This window comes from Rhodnius prolixus, unplaced genomic scaffold (genome assembly GCF_049639745.1).
Source record: "Rhodnius prolixus isolate KJV_2025 unplaced genomic scaffold, Rpr scaffold_10, whole genome shotgun sequence".
NCBI classification, from domain to species: Eukaryota; Metazoa; Arthropoda; class Insecta; order Hemiptera; family Reduviidae; genus Rhodnius; species Rhodnius prolixus.
Window position 1 is genome coordinate 27,165,797 of NW_027411615.1, and position 17,923 is coordinate 27,183,719.

The window sequence follows — 17,923 nt, forward strand, 5'->3', positions numbered from 1 at the left end:
CTACGGTAAGTCATCAACATTGAAGTTCGATTAACGAACTTCCCAATAGTCCCAACAAAACAAATGAGTTGAGAGGGTTTATATACAAGAAAAGATGCATCAAAAGCGAAGAAGATAAGTTTTAAATAATTAACTAGAGGAGTCGCCAGAAAAGAAGTATGAAGAGTCTCATGAGAAGAAACAGTTGTCAGAAACACTTATGACCAGAAAAATTATCATTGCATACAATTTTTAATATTACTACCTTATTATTCGTCGCTAAACGTCGTATAAACTTTAATATATTAGCTACCATCGCTACCCCATACACTGTTACTCTACAGGAATTTTATATTCATTTGTAAAAATATTGTGAGAGAATGATCAGTGATTTCATTTCAACAATCAATCCTCCAACATTAGAGATAGTAATTTAATGAATTTTCTAAGTACTTGCCCCGATCTAGCAAGCTAAATAATCCGCAGGGCTTTAAGTAGTATTTAATTTGCTTCTATTTAGGTTAAGCACGACAACAGGCAAACCTTAGCTTACTAAACTCACACCCAATTACACTTTACCATCTTACACATTAGACAATTACATTCTGTAAAACATTGTATTTAAGGGATACACTAAAGATTTTTTTTGTTTTAACATTTGTTTCCCAGAATCTTACAAACCTATTAGGTCGCCCAACTGAATATTTTAACGTTATAAAGAAAACTATTATTTTTTAATCTGTGGCTTGGTGCAAGAAGTGCCAATGTCAAAAAAAGGATTACGAGTGTACGTCCTCTTTGGTTTACCTGGAGGAGGGGAGTATTGTTGCTAAATTTTGACATTGGCACTAGTAAGTTTTAGTAACTCAGTTACTACTTTGAAGCTGACTTTGGCACTCCTTGCAAGAAAAATTTGGATGGTTAATATATCAAAACAGATGTTTTACTCATTTTTACCAAAATCTGACATTGGCACTTCTTGCACCAAGCCACAGAAATAATCACATCATAAATCTTCACTAACTTTATACAAAAGAAAAAGTTAAGGTGCTTGAAGAACTAGGTGGAATACTGAGAAGTTTTCTGGTTGGCCGGGCTGGAAAAATTCAAATAATTTGGCTGGTTTATCTCAAAAAGAAGGAAGTATGCGATCTACTCAAATTTTTAATCTCGAGTTTTTCTCGAAGTAAACCCAAAAAAGTGGTTTTTCCCCCCTTAGGGACTACTCAGAACTTATTGTATGTTTGTAAACACTCTAGTCCAAAAACTAAAAAATAGAAGTAAGTTGAATATTTTTATTTTCCATGGGTACGTACTTGGCAGCTGACACACTTAGTAACGATGTAAAACCCTCGTACGGGTATACCACTTTAGGCTAATTTTTTTTATATTATAGTTTATATATATATTTTTTTTTAAGGCGATAGGTTTTGGATCATAGTTCTACCATCTGCGAGGATTGATAAGAATTTTTGGTTTAAAGTTGGGGGAAAAAACCTCATTTATTTAGGATAATGTTCTTTTTTATTTATTATTACTATAATTTTTTTTAAGTCGTAAACTTTCGTAAGTGATCGGATACAAGCAAAGGCAAGCAATAGCATGCTATGTGCGCCTGCCCTATAGCACAGCTCCACCTCTGGCAACGATCGATAGCTGTGTACACACATTCGTTTGTTACTCTTTGCACTTCTTCCGTTAATTCTTTTATAGTAATAATAATATATAGGTAAATAAATATAACTATAACTAAGCCCACGGCCACTAATGTACCAAATAGTTTATTTAATATGGTAATTATTAACCTGTGGAATAGCTTTAAAATTACAGAACTGTGAGTTCATCTTTCTTTGTACAGTTCAGTTTATTATTTTCAGGTTGCGAAATAAGTCTTAAAATACATATGATTATGATTAGCAATGACTATTTGAGCGACAGACACGAGAAAATTAATCTGTTTATAAGAATATCTCAATAACGAAAAGTCGCAAAACGCTTAAATTTTATTTTAAATTTAATACTATACTCTAATACCAACTGTGCACAAAGTACGCTACCTTTGACTGTACCTATACAAACAGTTGACATTGAATCCCCTTACTAGACTGAAAAGACAAGAAACTACCTAATGCTACAAACTTCTATGTTACAAAGACTCTTATACCTGCTGTTACTGCGACCTCTTTGGTCATACGGAATCGAAGTATGGGGATCGACTAAACCGTTCCAACTCTCTACTCATTCTTTGCAGTCAAAAATACTTCGGGAAATTCTAAATGCTCCGATTTTTTTTGTATCTAACCTCACAAGCCATAATGATCTCAAAATAAATACCTTTCGTCCAAGATCTTTTGAAAGCTAGTTTTCTCAAATTTCATTCCTCTACAGCAGTTCATTCTAATCTTTTAATCGAACACCTATCTTCTACCAAAACCAGGTAGTACTCCAAGGTGGTTGAAGAGGAGAGGGACTTGCGATCTACTCTTATTATGTTCACGATAATGAAATGACACCTCTGAATGCCTTCTCTGCTCAAATAATCCTAATATTGTCTTAAAAGTTCAACATTTATGTTACTGCTGAGTTCCACAATTAATACTCAGTTCAATTTCTAGATTTTCTCAAAATGGCCCATAATTTTATTTACACTTTGTATATCAAGTACGAATCCATAGTTAATACATGTATTTGATACAGTTTCTCTGCAAAAGTATGTTTAGTAAAGTTTCTAAAAAAAGTGAAACATAACTCGCTCTAAATTACAGTGTCAGAAAAAAGTATGGTTACTTCATATAATTGAAGGTATTTATATGGTTTCAAGGTAAATTTAAAACATCAATAATATGCTTAAAAAATGAACAAATTCGGTAAACCGAATTGTTTTTCTTACAAAATAGATTACAATACATGTACCTACACAGCACATAAGTTTTTTAATTGTGAAAAATGACTAAGACAATTTCCGTTAACTAAATGATCACTTGCATTTAAATCATTTCAACAGAAAAGTTTGATATCTGGTTTTAAGAACAAATCTTTTAGTATTCAAGAGAAATTAAAAGGAGATGAAAGAACAAATTTTCAGTGCTAGCTCTGTGATGGGTAATTTACTCAGTTCCAAAGTCCTTAAATCCCTTACAGCTCTTAATTATTATCGTTAGCACCAATTTGGATCTTGAAGCATGATTGTAAATATACTAATTCAGTTTGCCAAAGATGTGAGAGGGTTGAGGCAAACAAGATTTTTGATAATTACTGCGATAATCTTAACCTTGCTTTTAGTTTAACAAAGATTTTTCTGAAGAGAAATCAAAACAAAACAAAAATAGCTGTAGATATGAATTTAAGTTAACATTTTTCTTCTATTAACTTGACAAATCACTTGCCAATTAGTGTTACAGTAAATTTTGGAACTTTGAAGCCAGTTTCCTAAAGTTTATTTCTTCATTTGTTATTCACAATGCTCAGGAAAATATAATCATTGAATCAGATGTAAGTAGTTTTCTCCTAAAGTAATAATAACAAAATGAACAATATACATCATACAAGTTTCCTAAACATGTGATGTTTTTTTAAAAAAAAACCCTGGAACAATACTGAAATTCCTAATCCAATGACAGCAAGCAGACATCTTGGAAACGCTCCAGTTAAGAATGTTCTTGCGTTAATACTTAGACTGGGTATTTTCTTAGAGAATGAATACATGCAGAAATGAGGTACGCTTGTCTCTATTAATCATTTAACTTTTTTTGCCACAGCGGCTAATAAAATCTGTAACTTAAAATAATATTATTGTTTTCAATGATTATAGTTCTGGTTAAATAGCATTCAGTAAGTAGTAATTCTGGAATTGAGACCTTGGACATGAGGTTGTTCAATATAAGCTACACATTATCTTGTCACTCGGAATGTACAGTATGCATAATATTAAATCATGAAAATTATAGAACTGAGAGAATGTTCCAGAGGAGCCATTAAATGGATTTATAGAAAAAGACAATTTTCTGTCAGCTTCCAGACTAATATCCATAGTTAATACTCTAAACCAGCTGTGAGTCATATTCATCAATAACCTGAAGTTTATAGAGGGTCATTCCATGTCAAATCAACACGGGGTCTGAACCTCACCATCTCGGATTTTCTTGAAATTTGGCACATGTGTTGTATTGGTATAGACTTGGAAAAATATGAAATTTTACTGTGATATGTCAAATTGTTTATGAGTTACAGGGCTGTAAAATTGCCAAAAATGGGCTGAAAAACAGGGAACCCCGTGTTTTTGAATTACTGTAGAAGCTTTCCTGATTGAGCTACAGACTTGGGATTGGTGTCATTTTATAGCATATATAATGCCCTTTCCTGTGATATGCGACACCATATGGGTTAGGATAAATAAAGTTTGTTAAATTTTAATTTAAAATTTAAATTTTAAATTTTTTAAAAAGTACATATTTTAAAATTTTAAAATTAATTCCATGAATAGCTAGTAGTGTTATGAATCACTGGGCAAAATATTAATTTGGGACGACAATGGCTTCGTTGTTAAAAAAATTTAAAACTAAAGCTCCAATCCGATTAATTCAACTCTGAATTCATGTTAATACAATAATGCTAATAATAATTCCACTAATAAGTCCAAAGTAAAACATACTGTTAAGTAATAGGATCTCTTTATTATTTTAAGCTTGAAAAGGCTTCATTTGTTCGACATGCATCACTTTCTAGTAGGACATATGTAAGTTCTTCCAGTCAGAGTCACAGGATCAATTTTTATCAAAACATCCACTACTGAGACCCAAAGAATATCGGCATTTCTTGGATGCGAGATGATTTAGAGGGTCCAGCTGGATGAAGAAAAGTTACTTTTACTTCATCATGTTCTTCATTTTTCTCTAAAACATATCCAAGCCACCAGTTTCTTTATAGACTACACTGATATAACCTGATATGTCGACTAATTTTAGTTTAACAGGGAATTTTGAAACTTTCATTTCGCAAGCTTCTGAGTTCATAGAAAAGTTTTTAACCAATATTTTGGATTTACTTCTGGGAATGAAAGCATGGTATTGCTGTGTTCCTTTACTAGCCAATGCTTGAGCAAACCGATTTTTTAAAAAACAGTCAGATTCAACATAGTCTTCCTGGGTTGAATATGCAAAGTCTATGTTGGTGATGTTTTCTACTGCCCACTCAAAAAGTTGTAGTGAAGTTTGGATTTGATTTCCATAGGGTCATTGCAAACTGGCACGAGCTGCCAGTCTCTTTACCGAACCCTCTACGCCATCACAAGGCCCTTTGCCGACTTAAACCAACTTAAAGAGGCTGTTATCTCAGCCAAAGAAGACTGTTCTTGAACAAAGATATTGAATTGAATTATTTTTGTATACTTTGATTAACTGCTTAATTTCATTAAAATAATATATTATAATTAATATGATTAATTACTGTAATCATAATTATTAATTCTAAAAATGATTTCAAAATCAATATTTTAAATCTTAATAATTATTAATTGTGATTCATTGATTCATTATTACTATTTTCAATTTATTTATCACTTTAATTTTATTAAAATATATTTTCCATGAAAAGGAGCTTCAGTCTTAAATTTTTTTAACAATGAAGCCATTGTCGTCCCAAATTAATATTTTGCCCAGTGATTCATAACACTACTAGCTTTTCATGGAATTAATTTTAAAATTTTAAAATATGTACTTTTTAAAAAATTTAAAATTTAAATTTTAAATTAAAATTTAACAAACTTTATTTATCCTAACCCATATGGTGTCGCATATCACAGGAAAGGGCATTATATATGCTATAAAATGACACCAATCCCAAGTCTGTAGCTCAATTAGGAAAGCTTCTACAGTAATTCAAAAACACGGGGTTCCCTGTTTTTCAGCCCATTTTTGGCAACTTTACAGCCCTGTAACTCATAAACCAGTTGACATATCACAGTAAAATTTCATACTTTTCCAAGTCTATACCAATACTACACATGTGCCAAATTTCAAGAAAATCCGAGATGGTGAGGTCAAAAATGGTCTTTTTTTGTGTTGATTTGACATGGAATGACCCTAGATGTTTTTCTATCGGAATCGAATTTGCACAGTAAAAACTGGATTTCTATTTCTTGAAGCGTAGCCAAATAATTAAATTAAATTAAATTTTGAATGTAAGACATTTTGGGAATTCAGTCCTGCCAGAACATAAGAACTACAATTATGCCTTCTAAATTATTTAGTTACTGTCTAAAGAAGGGTTGTCAAACTCAATTTAAACACGGGCCAATTGGTGCTACAGGCAAGATTCACGCGGGCCACATCACATTTACAAAAATTTGTTAAATCTATATTCTGAAATGAGGAGCCAAGAATATGGATAGGATATTTAATAAACTATATAATTGTATTTATAAAACTAAAATTATTCCTTTTTACCTGAAACTTGCCAGCGATTTCCTCGTACAAGTTTTGCTAATCAGGTATCAAATACTGAGAACGTAAGAATATATTTTGGGAACTCTTACTACTTTTTGTCTTTTAAAACCGAATCATCCTGGAATTCCACTTAGAATGGCAGACATATCGCTTCCAAACGTCACCGGAACTGAGTCAGCATGTTTATTTAACGCCCGCAGGCCTTCAGGTAAGGCACTGGGCCACGTGTATACTCGTCTTCAGTAGCTAATGGGTTAACATGGGAAGGAATTGTTGGGTACGGTATTGCTTTGATTTCCCCTAAGCGCTATTTTCTTCATAACAATTTTTTCTATTTACACTTTATTTCAAAACAAAGTGGGCCACCAAAACTTACCTCGAGAGCCGCCAGTTTGAGACCCCTGGTCTAAAGTATCAAACTTGCTTCCATGTTCTATTACAAAGTGATAATGCAGTATCTTAATGCAGTTAAATATAAAAATCTCCTTAACAAAAACTTACAGTTTAAAATGTTAAGTATAAGGGTTGATTAAACGCCAAAAGGTACACAAATCAGCAAGTACCCATCATTTCATTTATACTTCATTGATATGATTTAAGTAATTTTACTGCATTAACTTTTCCTTCACATTTTTAGAATTTATTAGATGTCACAGACCCTTATGCTGGCCATTTTCATCTACAAAATAGTAATATCTATTTATCTATAATAATCAAACTATTAATTACAGGTTAAAAAGAAAAAAAAAATTAGGCTAAAGATTTCAAAAACTTTTTTAAAAAAAAGTTTACACCAACATACATTAATGATTTCATTTTATTTATTTTTATTTTTAAATAAAAATCGTGGGTTTAAGTTCATTCTTCGATTAAAGTAATTGTTATTTTATGAAGTAGTCAAACGTTTATAATAATAGGTAATAATTATCGCAAATAATATAGTTTTCTTCAATTACATTCTCAATCTAGATGTTCTTCCCACAATGTTGTATATATGTAATATAAAGTAAATAAGATATGCATATTTTTAGGACAGCTAATTATTCCAGTATTTTACTATAAGTAAAATTAGGGGGACTAAATTAAATTACAATTGAGAAATGAATAATTATTGTTGAATAATCTACTTGTTATTAACTGTGTGTTATTTGTGCTCACGAATATTTCGGTAAGACGAATTCAAGACTGAAATATTGTTTTAAATCCTTCGTGATTCAAATTTAAACAGTGGCTGACTCTGACTTTGTCTTTTTCTACTTTAACATGCATGTATATGTGACTACTCAGAATAATTCAGAACTCATTTTATCATAATTATAACAAAAAAATATTATGAATGAACTGGCCAGCATAAGGGTCTGTGACATCTAATAAATTCTAAAAATGTGAAGGAAAAGTTAATGCAGTAAAATTACTTAAATCATATCAATGAAGTATAAATGAAATGATGGGTACTTGCTGATTTGTGTACCTTTTGGCGTTTAATCAACCCTTATACTTAACATTTTAAACTGTAAGTTTTTGTTAAGGAGATTTTTGTACCTTTTGGATAGATTTTCCTTTTTGTCTATTTTGCAAAGTTACATATCTGCTTTACAGATTTTTTTAAAATTTGGTATAAGCAATTCTATCATTATAACCTGATAAGGCGTTAAGTCGGAACCGTAACTACTGTAGAGATCTTTTTAAAGAACGATTATAATTGCGGTCCCCAAACCATCCTCAATAACAATTTTTTTGAGAAAGCGTTTTGAATAAAATAGGAAGGTATTTGTACGTAAATAGCAAAATTAAACTGCGATTTCAGTACTTCCTTTTAAGAGGAGCAAGAAAAATAAACTGCGATTACTGGACTTCTCCCTAAAAGGCAAAGATTTTGAATCGAACGACAATTCATTGATGTAAATCGGTTCACACATTGATAATTTTAACGATTGCAGTACTTCCTGTTGGTAGGCGTAAGAGCATGATGGCACTTCACAGCCACGTAGAGGAGCTTTAATCACTTCTTCGTGCTAAATTTTATCAAAATCGGACTAAGCTTTATAGAAATATTGGTAATAATAGTTTTAGAAAGGGCCTTATTTGGGTAGGGCAAACTCCCCTCCTTATGAGGCATGGCGTCGAGACTTTTAAAGTACAAATCTGTACAAAATTTTGATTCTAATGACACTTTATTCAAGAAAATCGGTTCACGTCTCGATAATTTGAAAGATTGCTATACTTCCCCTTAACAAGTGTAAGAGCTGATCGCCGCTTTAATGTTACGTAGGGGAGCCCTAACCCTATCATCCTACCAAATTTTATCAAAATCGGGCCAAGATTTACAGAGAAATTAGAAATAATAATTTTGGAGGAGGCCTTACATAAAGGGGGCTAACTCCTCTCCCATTCGATGTACAGCGTCGAGACCCCCAAAAGGCACATCTACAAAAAATTCCGAATCGAATGACACCTCATTCATGAAAATCGGTTCACGCGTTTAGGCGGTACGCGGTTTACAAAAAAGGTAACAACAACAACAACAACAACAACAACAACAACAACAACAACAAGAAGAACAACAACAATTTTTGAAAAAGCCGTTTTTGCTCATTTTCGGCAACTTTTTTCTCGAAATCTATTAGATCTATGTTGTTGCAAAAAAATTTCAGTTATAAAGGAGGGTTTGTCCTATAATTTAACGAAAATTTGGGAATTTTATCTTTTATAGAAAAAGAGAAAAAAATTGTCAAAGTTGGGTGTTTTTCAACGTTACGCTTTTTCCTGCAGTTTTTGATGATCAACCCTTATACAACTGTCCTACCGGACAGTTTTAATAAGAGGAGATAAAAGATATTTAGCTGTGAGATTTTATCAGTTAGCATGAGAAATAATTTATATACATACGAATATGGTTGAAACGAATTCTAATATGTTTCACTACGTACAATAATATGTTAGTAAAGATAGAGTTTTAGAGGCAAAAATAATTGGCAGTAACAGCACCAGTTTACCAGTTTACCACTTGACCTACATTGTTATTAAAGTTAGTCACATCGTTGGACAAAGCTACACAATCTGTTTGCCTTAAACTCGAATAATATTTCAATATTTAATTACACCATTAAAACTTTAACAGTTATAATATGAATAAAATTAAACAAGGAACTATATTTACTTTATACTTTAGGAGTTAATGAATTTAAATGAGATGTATTTCATGAGTTGGAAGATGTTGACGTTCTTGACACGGTGAATAAAGATTGTTTGCAGAATGGTAGAAAGATAAGCAAGCGCTAAGTAGTGTTCGATTTAATTTGACTTTAACGCAAATCCGCACAGAATATTGTGGATAACCCCATTCTTAGACTATCTAGGAGTCGGCGTTTGGAATTATAAAATACTGTGTGATTGGTTTTTGAGTAATGGCTTGGGAAAGAGCACGACCAATCCTGGATCTTTGTTACATGAATCAAACACGCACGATCTGTCTAAAATTTGTACTGAATAGACCCGGAATTTATGTAGGGACCTTTGGGTAGGCTCTACAGATGAATAAGTGAAACTGGTCAGAAAAATCTTTAATATTGAAATTAACGAAATCTAATATATCCCAGTTCAAACCTTGGACTTCTTCAGAGACTCGATCATTACCAGCAAGCATCACCATTGCGACATTTCTATACTACCTTCCCCACTCGTTTTGTCCATCTGGATTTTTGGTTATCTCTTTTACCTGCCTACCTTCCTTTTACCAAGTGGCTTAAAAGACGCTAGACACGAAGTTAGAAGTAACTTTGTGAAGTAGATGAAAAGTTTGTGTGATTCAATACTTAGTTGAAAAATCTTTTTCTAACTTTCTAAAGTCAAAGTCTTGTGACATAAATTGTGGATCACGTAGTTTTATGAAAAAGAACTAACTATTCAGAATCCACAACAATGTTTGGAGCATTTTAATCAAACTACTGTAAAATTAGGTAATAAATGGTAAAGTCTAAATTTGAAATCAGATAGGATTTGCTTAAATATGGCATTGTAATTTTTTATTGATTCAACCATTCATTGGTTATTGCGATTTGTCTTGCCCACCATATTCACCATAAGGGCAAAAATGAGATAATAAATAATGAGCAATTAGATACAAATAATTATTTATTTAGCCCAATATTACGTTAGAAAATAGTAAAATATACAAAATACTATACGTTTTAGAAAAGATCTGTCAGCTCGTATGGAAACAAATAGCTAGTTACAAAAATTACTGTCACAAACTAAAGAATACAGAGACCTGACTTAAAGAATTTAAGTTAGCGAGAAAATTACAACCTTAAGGCTGACAATAAAAATATTGTTGGGTGCTCATTGCTGGATATCGCTAATTTTATCCATTGTAGCCCACTTTGTTTTGTTTTGTATTCCTGACCGCCTTTTTTTGATTTAAAACTAACAGTTTGCAGCAACAATGTTTGCCTAGCTAGCATGCTACGAAAAGATTTAGCATCATCCTTTGCACGGTTCTCAACAAACCTGCTGTATAAACGTAAGTTACTTTCACTAGAAGCGGTACTTTTGCAACGCGATTTTTTTAAAATATCCGTCTTCCCTTGGTCAGCTTAACTCAAAATGGACAGTTCAAATTTGAAATTTCGTTTAAGCGTCTCCGAGGACTCAGTAATAATCTTCCAGAGAAATCAGCCAGTGCTGACACTCTCGGGAATTTTAGTTGCTGGAAAGATCTACTAGGTTAGGAGTTCACGAGGCCAACGTCGTTTTAGACGTCGTGGGGGATTATCAGGATGGGATGATGAGGAAAGAGTTTGAGCTGTTGGATTTGGGAGGGCAGGATAGGCTTTTGTGGAAATTGAGTAATCGTGAATGGATTGTTTCAGTGACAAAAGGGATATTTAGGTCTTTGTGAAGGATGAGGTTAGTGACATAATAGGGAGCATTTACAATACGGCGGAGGACTTTTGATTGGAAGCGGGAGATATTGGAAGATTTAGTTGAGCCCCACAGCTCTGATCCGTAAGTCAAGATGGGTTGAAGTAACGTCTTGTAGACGGTTAGCTTGTTAGGTATGGTTAGTTTACATTTAGGTCCGATCATGCGTCTTAGTTTCCCTTACCTTTTGTTTAGTTTTAGTCTTTTGAATCTCTTGTGAGGATTCTACGTGAGTCTACTGTCCAAGTAGAACCAGGTAGTGTACTACGTTCGAGGTAGGGATGGGATTATTGAGGATGAAAACACAGGGGCACGTTTGAAAGTTACGTGTACGCATTGGCTTTCGTTAATTTTTATGCACCAATGGGAGCACCTGCTGTCTATTAGGTTGAGGTGCTCTTGAAGGAATAATCTTTAAACTAGGTATATAATTGGATTCATGTCAACTTACAACTTTTTATCTTTTTTCCTGCAGTAGTTCTGTTGCATGACTTCCATGTTGTTATTTTTTTTTTTTGCATACTTGAATACATCATTGTTACATGGCTACAGTAGTACCAACACAGTTTCCACATTGATCAGAAAATCTTATAAATTAAAATCATCAATAACCTTTTACATCTAAAATACTTGCACTGCTTAACTCAACAAAATCTTGTATTCAAAGTAAGTTACAAGGTATTTGCTTTGATAAATACACTTTAACAACTGAATATAAAGTTGATTTACCTCATCTCTCACTTGCATATGGATAAATAATGCATTATCCAGCTTCCCCGATACATTAGTGCTTAATAATTCATATTCAACCTCAACCTCGACTAATAAATATTCATTATTTGACCTTTTTGAAAGCTCTTGTTACCGCTCTTTTTTTTTATGTGTATTGATTTTTTTTTCTGCTGTTTACAAATATAGTTTTGATCAATTGAAAGTAATATGGCTGAGTTTTTCTATCCTTTCAGTATTATTAGCTTTCTATTGAAAGAAATGTTTGGAGCTATTTTTGGGATAAAGTGAATTTCAAAAGTCTTTAGAAAACTAATCACGCTACTTTTCCGAATTACAAAACTGAAATCATTATACTGAAATGTTACATGTAATTATTTTTGTTGCAACGGCATACAAATGGATCTTTTCAAGAGAAGTTGGTGGTGTACATCCTGATGGTGTTATTGTCGAGTTATAGTCAGTACTTGAAATACTGTCCTAATTCTATTTTAGATGAAGAAATTGATGTCGGACATTTCCAATTCTGCAGCTTGGGTTGGATTTCATTCAGCTTCTCCTAAAGCAAAATCGGCCACCTTGAACCATTCTTTCCTTCTAAGATCGTATCACCATTATTAAACGTAGCTCTTAATCGTGAGCTCATCATGGGCATCTACCCATCAATTTTACGGAAAAAACGATTACCTCAGGAAGTTGTAAACTAAAAATAATTGTAAAATTAAAACAAATAAAAATAATGGAAGCACGTAGTTGAGTTTTGAGGCCAATGGAATTTTTTTGTAGAAAGAGAAACATATCATTTCCACGCCATCAAAAGTGACAGAGTCATACGTTAAATTACTCAGGAAAGTTTAATTAAAATATTGCCGAAGTCGTAAAATTAAAAACAAATATTCCTAAATTAAAATATGAGTTTGAATTTTATGGACCAGAAAGTTAGAATTTCATTTGAACTCTAAGTTAATGTTATTTAAAAACAAACAAAAGGTTAAAGGTGAAAATGTCAAACCTTACCAATGTTATTTATCATCACATTAGTCAAAACGTTTGGAATCAAAAAAGTAGATTTACGTACATAGAAAAGTCCATTATGTTCCCTCATTTCCTGAGAATAATGAAAAAGAACTACAGATTTTTGTGGTTACCTTCTTGTTAGTTATTATTAGCTATCTGTAAGGCTTGAAGGTGCATCGTCGGCTGTTGGGTATTAAATCTGCTGCACTTTATGAAGGTTTTATTGGTCTTTATTACAACTCAAAGTTTCTGGTTCACAGGCTCATTGTGTAAAATCTTCCTCGTTACAAACTACCTGGAAAACGTATAAAAAGAAAACAAAAGAAATTATTTGAAATACTACATTCACTGTTTAACTTAAAATAATAATAATAATAATAAATTACAATTGTTTTAAAGCAACAGAAATTTATCAAAGTTTTAAATAAAGAATACAGAAATTAGTATTCTGTTATTCTAGACACCTAGTTGTTCTTTGGCGAAGTAAAAACTTTCAGATCTTTGCCCAAGTAACTTTTTGCTTATTTCCTTTTCAACTTTGTTAAACTAAAAATAAAAAGTTTTTAATTTTTCATTCTGAGTTTTCTTTTCCATTAAAAAAAGGGAAAATTCCTCGATATAACTTCAGGAAGAACCATTTATTTGATTGTAAAGAACTTTTCATTTATGTTTTAGTGTTTTTTTTGTTCATGAATTTTAATTTTCTTTTTCAATTGGTTCAATGTTTCAAAAATGTTGGGTTTTCACATAGATATTTCACAGATATTTACGTCGTAAATAAATGTTAAGGCCAGCTCAGTTTTTAGCAACTTTGTCAATAAGTTTTGGCAACAATTGTAGCAAAAGAAATCATGCGTTCTGCCGGCCCTAACATTGGTGTTAGCTTGAGTATTAAGTGTATTTCAGGCTTTACCAAGTATTCAAAGTATTCAAGTAAGGCCACATATTAAATAGGCTATTTAAAGTAATTGCCTCTTTCTAGGTAGAACTTACATGAGTCGTTTAGTATGGATTAAAGCTCACATTTTACTGTGAAACTGTTATTTTTCCACAAATATGGAGTTATATCCAGGACTCAAACAGGGATCTCTCAATTAGTAGTCAGTGCTCATAACCACTATAATGAACCCGACGACACTCACTTCTTCCTCTTGATTTTCGAAGATTAAGCCTAATAAGTTGTAACCAGAAACAAATTCTATGTTTAAAATGGAACATACTTTTTTATTACATCCTACTAAGTCAGAAGTTCACTGAGGTCTCGTTTTTTGACTAAGATGGACTGCTTAGTGAACTGAAGTAGAGAAATTGCTTCACATTAATCTTCTACTTTGAGCATGATTTGGAAAAATGATGAATGATCTGTACTACAATAAAATATATTTTTTAATGTAAGACGAGTTACAATGATCTGAGATCGTTGGCGCCCGTAACCATTATTTAATGCAATTCTGGTCTCTGAATAGTGTTCTCTCGTTATACACAACACTATTCATCAATGGGCAATGACCTCTCCTTTAAGAGGCTTCTGAGTAATCCTTTCCGAATTATTATTTTTGCACTTAAAAGTTCATTATTTTTTAGATTTAAAATTTTTAACAATTACTTTTACATAACAAAAAAAAAATCACATTTAATTTACTTTACTTGGTTAAATTTACTCATATTTGGTTTTCGTTCAACCATCTTGCAGCCATTCTAAGTTAATCATTTAGAAACTAAAAAAAAGGAACAAATAATTTTCCAACTGTTGAAACAGGCACAAAACACTCAGCTACATTTTCCTTTCTTTCATGTATGAAAATGTAGCCAGTATTGTCCGGAAAAACCACAGCTATTTCCACTCATCACAGACGTATATAGCTAACCAAAAATAAAGGAAGAAATTAAACGAGCTGTGCGATTCTTTTTTTCATTACCATAATACCTAACGACTAGCAGTCAACAAACTGTGCAGGTATGTCCTCTTTAACTCTAAAGAAAATACGTATTTTCCTATCCTTTCAGTTAGTTTTCTACCTTTTCCTCCTACTTTTTACTAACACCTTTTTCTTTCCTGGAAGGATTAATAAAAAAAAAAGAAGATTTTTAATCAAAATAATGTGCCTCAAATAAATAAGCTTTCAATTTTTGTAAGAGAAAATGATCAAGCGTTCATAATTACTGTTAGAAATGAAGAAGTATTCTGTTGGTGATCACATCAGACGTGGAATACTCTGGAGGAACAGTAGAAGCTACAGAAAATGGGAAGGTAAGCAAAAAAACACGTCCAAAGAGAAGAAAAGCGAAGGCACGTACTACCCAAATCACTTTAAAATCCAGTGGATTCCTTTTTAATGAGACCAAGAAAATATTAGAACTATCGCCGTTGCCAGGTAATGAAGATACGCACTTTAAAGGTGATTTGGGTCATATTTTATTTGGGAAAAAGAATGGATTTAATAAAATATTTTATATCGGAACGGACCTGTTTGATTTTTTTGTCCAGTTAAACGGTAATTTCTTTTTCAAAAACTTTCATTGGTACTGATCAATTTTTTGGAGACTTGAAATTAGAGGCTATCAAAAGTATACCAAATTTCAAACTGCTACGAGGTGTGGCTATTAAATGACGAGACTGATGCTGCTACAGAACTATGCATGCGCCAAATCTTTAACGACCGACAGCTGTGCAGCGTAAAGCCTTCTCTTTCGATTGCAGCGTCTCACGTGTTTGTAGAGAAATCTGTCTGACCGGAACCGTCGTTTGTGTAAGAGGTGTTAGTTTCGTTTTGCCGAAAACATGATACTACACATGTAGTAGAGCAACGAATCGTCGTGAAATTTCATATGAAACTGGGTAAAACCGCTACTGAAACTTATCTTTTATTAAAAGAAGTTTATGGTGATGAATGTTAATCACGTGCGCAAGTTTTTGAGTGGTTCCAGCGTTTCCAAGATGGCCGAGAAGACGTCGGAAATGATGACCGCCCGGGTCGCCCTTCCACTTCCAAAACGGATGAAAATATCGCTTACAATTAATCAACATTACTACCGTGAGGTGCTTGCTCAACTCCGTGAAAGAGTATGGAAAAGACGACCCGATTTGTGGACACCATCAAGACAACGCGCCAGCTCACACTGCATTGTCTGTGTCAAGACGTTTCTAGCCAAGTACAACATCCCAGTTTTAAGCCATCCGCCTTATTCGACCGACCTGGCCCCCCCTGTGACTTTTATCTATTCCCCAAAGTCAAATCTGCATTAAGAGGAACACGATTTCAGTCCGTTGAAGCTGTAAAAGAAAAAGCGGCACGCGTTATGCAGGAGCTCACAGAAAAAAGACTTCCAGCACTGTTTCGAACAATGTTAAATTCGCATGGAGCGTTGCTGGGATAGGGGAGGGGTGTATATTGAAAGTGATAATAATTAAATATGTATAAATTTAAAATAAAATGTTTTACAGCGTCAAGTCTCGTTATTTAACAGCCACACCTTTTCAGACATTTCAACTAAATAGTTAATATTTTACTCAATTGTAGAAACAAACGTACCCTATAATTCGAAGAAAATTTGTTAATTAACTCCTATTATTTCTCTTCTTCTATTTTTACACCTTTTACCCGAAAATGAGATTCCTGAGTAAGGGTGAATTATTTAACCCTCAGTTTGCCGAAGTAGAAAATAATTTAATAACAAAAATTGCAGTGAATCTAAATGGGAGTGTGAGACAGAAGAAAGTGTCTTATTACGGTAAATCACTTTCCCAACGTGAACATTTCCTAATACCAAAACCAATAAAACAAATTACAAATCTGACAAGAAGCAATTTAACCTCTTACTGCCTGTTGTTAATGAAAGTATTTAGCAAATGATTTTTTAATAAAATATTTTTAAATCAAAAATGTCACGTACAAGAAACAAAATTTTGACATTAGAATTGGACATGTATGATAATTTCCTGTGACCGTTTTCCAAAACAAGGGGTGGTTGTGGCAAGTTGGACGGCTCCTGTGTCCTGTGTTAGAAAACATCCGGGTCATAATAATATTGCACTTATAGTTGCAACCGTTATTCAATAAATCACTAAAACCTATCAACTGCATACACACACCACTGGCTAAAGATAAATGGTATGACGCCTTTTACTGCTTTCTGACGCCAACGCCAGGAGTTTGTTTACACTGACATTGTGATAACGTGAACACTATAATGGCGCTCTTTTTTTTTTTATTTTGAATAATATCTCAGCAATGCAGTTGGGCGCTTCATAGAATATTTTTCTATTTATTTATTTTGATCTAAAAATAGAAGTAGTTCTAGGCAATTTGATCTTAGTAAAATCGATGAATTACACTGTTGCTGACTCACATAAAAGAATCCAAAATTACAACAGCTTAAAGTAATTACTAACATAATAGACCATAATCATTACTTGTCGCATATGATTGCATTAAGTTGCATTGTTTTTAGCAATTAAAACACAAAGGTTATGCTATAGTATACTTTGCCACTAATAAACAAAAAAGTGGCTATTTTGTTGTAAACTCCATAAACAGCGTCCCCACCCAAAAAATATTTGATTGGTTCCTTTTAAAAAAAAATAAATAAATATGTTGTGTAGATCCAAAATCCAACCGAAATTTGGCAGAAAGTAGAAGTGTCAGGGGGACTTGTTGCAATCGTAAATCAGCCTAATTATTCTAGATATCCTAATATTTATTTATCATTGGATATACTTAAAGTTGGTAGCTGAACCCAAAGTTAACAAGGCTCAATATTTTCCTTACTCATTAGTTTAAGGTGCCACGGTAGCCGAGCGGTTAGAAGCGAGACCTGCCAAGCTAATACGA

General features: G+C 32.8%; 2 long non-coding RNA genes across 4 annotated transcripts; one reads left to right on the forward strand and one right to left on the reverse strand.

The window, feature by feature from the left end:
- The first annotated feature begins 3,491 nt into the window (after nt 1–3,491).
- Nucleotides 3,492–15,400, forward strand: LOC141456991 (uncharacterized). Of its 2 annotated transcripts, none has more exons than XR_012460147.1 (3): nt 3,492–3,695; nt 14,901–15,048; nt 15,262–15,400. It is a non-coding gene; the product is annotated as an uncharacterized lncRNA (long non-coding RNA). The 2 variants fall into 2 exon arrangements; XR_012460146.1 differs by having other exon boundaries at nt 15,155–15,293.
- On the reverse strand, nt 10,296–17,242 carry LOC141456992 (uncharacterized). Of its 2 annotated transcripts, XR_012460149.1 has the most exons (4): nt 15,256–15,394; nt 15,011–15,147; nt 13,223–13,386; nt 10,296–12,777 (listed from the first exon to the last, which is right to left on the reverse strand). It is a non-coding gene; the product is annotated as an uncharacterized lncRNA (long non-coding RNA). The 2 variants fall into 2 exon arrangements; XR_012460148.1 differs by lacking the exons at nt 15,011–15,147; nt 15,256–15,394 and adding an exon at nt 16,986–17,242.
- Nucleotides 17,243–17,923: the final 681 nt, after the last annotated feature.